This window comes from Hoplias malabaricus, chromosome 7 (genome assembly GCF_029633855.1).
Source record: "Hoplias malabaricus isolate fHopMal1 chromosome 7, fHopMal1.hap1, whole genome shotgun sequence".
Classification (NCBI taxonomy): Eukaryota; Metazoa; Chordata; class Actinopteri; order Characiformes; family Erythrinidae; genus Hoplias; species Hoplias malabaricus.
The window spans coordinates 41,747,206-41,754,633 of NC_089806.1; positions in this window are offsets into that span (position 1 = coordinate 41,747,206).

Here is a 7,428-nt window from a genome sequence, read left to right on the forward strand (position 1 = left end):
TATAATGAAATATTATGTGAAATACTGTGTGTTTATGTTGTTTGATGTTGACCTGTAGATGAACAGCTGTAAATGAGATATTTACTAAGAGAGACACACACACACACACAGAGAGAGAGAGAGAGAGAGAGAGAGAGAGAGAGAGAAAGATTTCGATTTTTAACAAACCCTTTATTGAGTCATTTAACAGGTCACAGGCTCAATACCAGCCAAACAGCCTTCACCAAACGACCAACAATAAATAATACACAAAACACCTTAAAAAGTCAACTGCAAACGTCCTGCATCATCGACTGTACACAGAGTTCCACTGACTCCCCAGGTTTTCACAAAGTCCCGAGCGTTCCCCACTAAATCGTAATATGCATGCTCTAACTTTAACCGAGCAGCCACTAAACCCTTGAACATCTCCACCACATCCACTGACCCCTGCCCCAGCAGCCGGTTCCTCCTCGTTTTCCAGATGGCGAGCTTCGCCGTGCCCAACAGAAAATTCAATAACACAAGCACCTGTTTACGATGGACTGTGTACTTTGGACCAAACACAAAGAGTTGAGGGGAAAACACCTCACCAAGAGACTGAGTCCATTCAGACAAAAGTAAAATCAGCCCACCCAACCGATCACACTAAACAAACAGGTGACAGAGAGTCTCAGCCTCATCACAGAATGGACAGCCCTCCCCTACTGATGGATCGAGGTGCACCAGATATCTGTTAGTGGCTATCGCCCCATGTATAATTATCCACTGGAGATCAGCTGTCCTTTTATCAATCAGGCACTTATACAGTGTCCTCCAGCAGCCTTTAGAGGAAGAGGTAGCACCAAACACTTCAGCCCACTTTGTAGATCTGGCCTGGGACACCTTTACGCAGGTCCAGTACAAGGCTTTCCTCCCCACTAAGTGGAAGGAGCCCAGCACTGGTGTAGCAAAGGACAAGAGTAAAGTCTCATCCTCTCTCCACTCCCCCATCACAGCAGCAACACTCAGGGGCAGAAACACGCACTGGTGCCCGTCTCGCCATCCAGCTGTAGAAGATGGATCACGCAGAAAATGCTGGTACGATTGTGGCAGTGATCCCACCGACTCCGCAACAACTCGATCCAGCAATCGGTGAGCCAGTCCTTTGGCTCAGTGCTGCCATGCCTTCACTCACAAGGTGACCCAGCTTGGTGAACCCTGCAGCCTTGAAACGAGAGTGCAGACTTGCTGAGCCCAACAGTCTGGACGGCAGGAGAGGATTAAAAACATTGGCTCTTCCAACAGCCATTCTCCAGCAGGCGTATCAGATGGCCTTGAGACAGAGAGCCTCTTCCATGCATCGAACATTGACCTGTAAAATGGAGTGAAGTTTTCCAGCTCCTCGTCTTTAAGTGTCATCAGGAAAAACTGTCCCTCCTGAACAGGCAAGTACAGGACAGCAGAGCGGACCCAGTGTTGACCCGACCAGAAAAAGTCCACTAGTCTTCTCTGTATGTCCTGCACGAGTAACGCAGGTGGCTGCAGCACATTGAACCTGTGCCACAGTGTAAAAGCAACTAAATTATTTGCCACCAACACTCTCCCCCTGTAGGATAACTGGGGTAACAGCCTTGTCCAACGAGACAGTCTAGTGCACACTCTCTCCACCATGCCGTCCCAATTCTGCTTTTGAAAAGTGTCTGAACCTAAGAAGACATCCAGTATTTTTAGGCCCTCTCTACCCCACCTTAGATTCCCAGGAAGAGTCGGAAGGTCCCCTGTCTGCCCCAGACCAGCCCACAACGCTTCTGTTTTGTCCCAGTTCACTCTGGCAGATAAAGCCTTAGCATACAGCTCGAGTGCCCTGGACAAAACCATAATATCCTGACTGTTATTAATAAAAACCGACACATCGTCTGCATAGGCAGAAAGAACAATTCCAGAGCCCTGAGGTGTATTTGGAACACAAAAGCCAAATAATCTGTTCCGAAGACAGCAGAGTAGTGGTTAATTTGCTAAAGTGTACAGCTGTCCTGGCAGTGGACATCCTTGTCTTATCCCTCTTGTCACAGAGAGAGGCCGACTCAGACCCCCACCCACCTTAACCATGCAGGACGCTCCTGTATACAGCAGCCGTATCAAGTTTAAAAAGTAATTTCCAAAACCAAAAGCTTTAAGTGTGTCAAACAAATACCGGTGATCAACACGGTCAAACGCTTTCTCTTGGTCCAGAGAGATCAAACCCACATTCATGTCAGAGTGCTTACACAGATCTAAAACATCTCTTACTAAAAACAGGTTATCCATAATTGTCCTCTCAGGGATGCAGTAAGACTGATCCCTATGCACCAACGAAGCTAGATGTTTCTTTAACCGATTCGCTAAGCATTTGGATAAAATCTTATAATCTGCAGTCAACAGCGTGACAGGTCTCCAATTTTTCAAGAGGGACAGATCCCCCTTCTTTGGCAATAAGGATAGCACAGCACACTGACATGAACTGGGTAAGACCCCTACATCCATACATTCACTCAGTACATCATAAAAATCAGTGGCAATACTGTCCCAAAAATGTTTGTAAAAGTCAGAAGGTAGACCATTAATGCCAGGAGAGCGTCCATTATTGAGCTGCTTGACTGCAACAGTGACTTCCAACAAAGTCAAATCAGTATCTAACTCAGCTCTAGAGTCATGTCCCAGCTGAGGGAGCCCTTGCAGAAGTTGGTCAGAACAGTCAGGGTCACAGGGTTCAGTGGTGTAGAGCGCAGAGTAGATGTCCACTGCAAGTTTACGCATTTCCCTTCGATCGGTCGTAATCCTCCCATCAGGAAAGGAGCACTCGGAGCGTCCATATCTGCCAGCGCAGTGAAGCGTGAGCGCACCAAGGCCCCTTTCACCCTCTCATTCAAAAAGGACTCTCAACAAAGCAGGATCATGACGAGCAGTCACCCTGAGCTCCAGAGAGCGTATGTCTTCTTCTAGAGCTCGAATAGTTCTTTTGATCTTTAAGCTTGAGTTAGCCGTGTACTGCTGGCAAAACAGTCTAATTTGAGTTTTTCCAACCTCCCACCACTGCCGTAGGTTCTCAAAAAGTGTCTTTCTTTTCCTCCACTGCTCCCAAAAAACTTTGAACTTCCAGCAAAAAAATCTGATCCTTCAGGAGTTTCATATTGAAATGCCAGAAAGATGGTGCACTAGAAATATGCAACAAGCTCAGAGAGAGAGAGACCAAGTGATGATCAGAGAAGCCCACAGGTAAAATAGATGCCCCAGTGATTCTATTGTTAAAATGATCAGAAACATAAAGCCGGTCCAGTCGAGCAGCACTAATCCTATCATCTGTAGTTTTGACCCAGGTCTACTGCCGAACTGTAGGATCTCCACTCTCCACACATCTAGAAAATTCAACTCCTTCAGGAGATTGGACAAGCACACAGAAGACTGTATATGAGGCTCCTCTGCTGTCCGGTCAACAGTAAAGTCCACCGTGCAATTCCAGTCCCCCCCAAGGATAACACAACCCTCATTAACATGGTTTTTCAGAGCCTGGCTCAGTGTCTTAAAAAAAAAACACACGCTCCTGTCCTACATTTGGAGCATAGACATTAACAAAGGAGAATTGCAACTCCTTAATCTCAACTGTGACTACAACAAGGCGACCCCATACCACCTCTTCTGTGGGCAGAATCTTCACTCCTGAAGACAGAGAGAAAAGATTTGCCACTCCTGCACTAACATTCGTCCCATGACTGAGCACACACTGACCCTCCTACCACATCGCCCACTCTGCTTCATCTGTTGCATCACTGTGTGTCTCCTGTAAAAAGATGACATTTAATCTATTTCTCTGTACGGTGTCGGATATCAAAGCCCGTTTATGTTCATCCCGTCCCCCGTTAATGTTTAAGGAACCTACTCTTAATGCTTCCATAAGGAATAAATAGGAAAGGAAATAAAACAAAAACAGTGACAGCACCACGTGACACATGATTGGTTTCATTGTGTATTGCTCAGTGATTTCCTTTTTACCTGTTTACCATACGTCTCGTCAAGAAAACTGTTCACTTCGTCTAGAGAATAAAACGACTGATCCCCCTGAGAACCCAACCGGGGGCCACTGTCAGAGATGTTTTCAGGCTCTTCCTGAGAGGCTTCAAGATCACAGAGAGAATTCTCCTGAGATCCACTAGCCCCCTCATCCACAGAGCTTTCTTCCATTCTGACATCTTCACTCAAACAATCAGACCAGGAACTCACCGTCCCCTCTTTCAGAACACCATCCTTAGAGCCATCCTCCAAACACCCGGCACCACTCGTACTGGGCTCTGCGCTTTCAGACTCAGACGTTAAAGGCACCACACTCCTAGGCTTGGGCACCGGAGGCACCCCACCCCTAGACTCCGGTACAGACACTGGCACTGACCCTGGAGATTCAACCTGCTCTACACAAGAGGGCCCTGCGGCCTCCTCCTGATTACCCTCTGAGTTCACATCAGCTCTAGCTTCTAAAACAGTATTAACATTTTCTGTCTCTTTGTTTTTATGAGGACAAGTGAGCTTTTTGTGACCAATGTCACCACATTCAAAACATAGCATGCTGCCAGTGCTGGCGTACACCATGTAGTACCGCCCCTCGTGCTTCACACGGAAAGAGACATCCAGAGAGTACTCAGCGGAGTCTAAAAACATAAATACCTGTCTCCTAAACGAAGTGACGTGCTTCAGTAACGGGTGTTTACACCCCAGTGGAACCATTGTAAACGAGCTAGCGATCTTTCCAAAGCGAACGAGTTCGCGCTCGAGTGCTTCATTCGAGATAAACGGCGGGACGTTTGAAATAGTGATCCTAGAAGAAGGAGCGAACAGCGGCGTAATCGGCACAAACATATCATTTATAACAATACCATTCTCTACCAAACGCCCGACAAAGTCCGGATCAGTGAGAAAAACCACCACTGCTTTGTTCATACGAGAGGCAGACACAATAAACTCAAACCCTACCTGCTCTGCCACAGCGAGGAGAACCTCCTCCACCATGACACCGTCGTTAGGTACACACCTGAAACCATGACGGAGGGACAGGAAAAACATGTCCTCGGGGGACGCCATCCCCCCGTGAACTAAAGAACAAACTCTAAACTCGAAATCAGTTCAATACTCACCAAATCATGTGAAGATGAAAGGAAAAAAAGTGATCAGTCAACTCTCACTCACACAGCCTCACACCCCACACCACTCTCAGCCAAACTCCCAGCATGCAACAGAGAGAGAGAGAGAGAGAGAGAGAGAGAGAGAGAGAGAGAGAGAGAGAGAGAGAGAGAGAGAGAGAGAGAACACAGTTCCTCTCTGACGTTGTGGAAGAGTCCAGTAAAGCGCTCAGGCTTTAGTTTAGTGCTGATATTGTGGGGAATATTGTGGAGTTGAGGACACTGGTGTGTGTTGGTGTTCAGTTGTGTAGTTTGTGAGGAGGTGGATCTTCAGGAGTGTTGTTGTTGCTGTGTGTAGTGACGGTGTTGTAGATCTCAGACACAATGCAGCTGTGTTTTTATCTTCTGCTTGTCCTCCATGTGGCTGAAGGTAAGTTCATCTCTTCTCCTACTGTCCACTGTCCACCACAGTCCAGTTAGAGCTTCAGATTCTGCTGAAGAGACACTAGAATGGAACTGAAATGGGCTCCTTGACTTGTAGCAGTGGTGGGAGCCTTTTTTGGTGAAGCATGTGACCAGGACAAGAACCATGGTTCAATAAACCACTTCAGTCACTGACTTTAGGTTTTCTGTGCATTTATGGTATTTATTACATCCTGTTTATCTGATGATGACCAGGTTGGACACCCACCCTCTGAACATTTTATTGAGTTGAACAAATTGCAGTTGCTCAGTCCATTGTGTTCTCTGGAGGAAAGAGAACTTCAGCATTAATGTTACACTGAAAGTCTTTTAGATTAAAAACCTCTCTGTGCTGCAACATTGAATAAAATAACAGTGGTGTTTGATGTTGTTTCAGTCTCTACACAACCTCTGCCCTTCGTCCCCTTTGCCCTGGTCACGGTGGTCTTTCTCCACATTGTTGTAGCGGTGGTCTACTGCACCAAGAGAAGCAAAGGGCACATCTGCAGCAGAGAAGAAGAGAGAGTCAGAATTCAACATTATAATCCATTTATGTGATAAACAGACCACCTTCTGAATTCACACACACAGGCACACATACACACACACACAGGCACACATACACACACACACGCACGCACGCACGCACACATGCACACACGCACACACGCACACACACACACACACACTCCCTGTCGGGCCTCTGTAGCAGTATGTACTGAGGTGATGATGACGTGTCTGTGGTGTGTTGTAGTCAGTTTGCTGATAGTCAGAGAGAGCACTATCTTGGGCCTCTGCTTCCTCTCTGTTGTCACGGCAACGAGGCCACAGTTGTGGTTAAGAGAGATGGGGCCTTTTTCTTTCTGAGTCTGCGCAGTGGAAACTACTCACAAGTAAAACAGTTTGTGGACACCTGCTCAGTCAACATGGGGAATGTCCCTCTTTGGTGAAACTGAAGTCTTTGAAGTAGGAGCAGACAATAAACACAGTCAGCTGTTTGTGTGGGGCTCACTGCTGAGGAAAAGCTGGAATCAAAAATGTATTTAAAATGTGTTCCTCTGGAGATAAGCCCTGACCCTTGAACTAGAAACAGAGAGAAGTCCCTCTGGTGCTGTTTAAGGCCACGACACAAGATCAGAGAAAGAGAACAAGACTCTTTATGGGGTCAGTTTTAATGTCTTCTACTGTCTGAAACATGGCTGCTCCGGTTTCCTCCCACGCTCCATAAACACACACTGGGAGGTTGATTAGTGTCCATAGGTGTGAGTGTGTGAGTGAATGTGTGAGTGTGTATCACCCTGTGAATGACTGGCGCCCCCTCCAGGGTGTGTTCCTGCCTTGTGTCCAGTGACTCTGGGTAGGCTCCGGACCCACCACAGCCCTGAAGTGGATAATGACCTACAGACAATGAATGAATGAATGAAACTGTAATTACACTAATTCTAAAAAAAATAATTCTGTGAACATCAGTATCCACTGTGGGGTCACCTTAAAGCAGCTGAATGCTCTGATGAGGACCGTTTCCAAACATTTCTACAGTGTTTTTATTTATTTATTTATTTATTTATATCCAGGATTTGAAACGTAGTCATCATTTTATTATAGTCATTATTTAATCAAGTAGCTGTGCTTTTACTGAAGGATGGACTTAGACCACTCTCCACCCTTCTGCCTGTGTGACGTAGTGGATGATGTGATGGAAAAGGAAGTGGGGATGCATCAAGACACAACCCCGTACCTATATTTAATGTGTGAGAACGGCAGAGTGAGGGAGTGAGAGCAAGAGCCTGAGAGACCCTTTATCCTCTTTACTGTGTTCATTAGAGTACTGCAAAGAGTCAGGTGAAGTTCTGCTGAG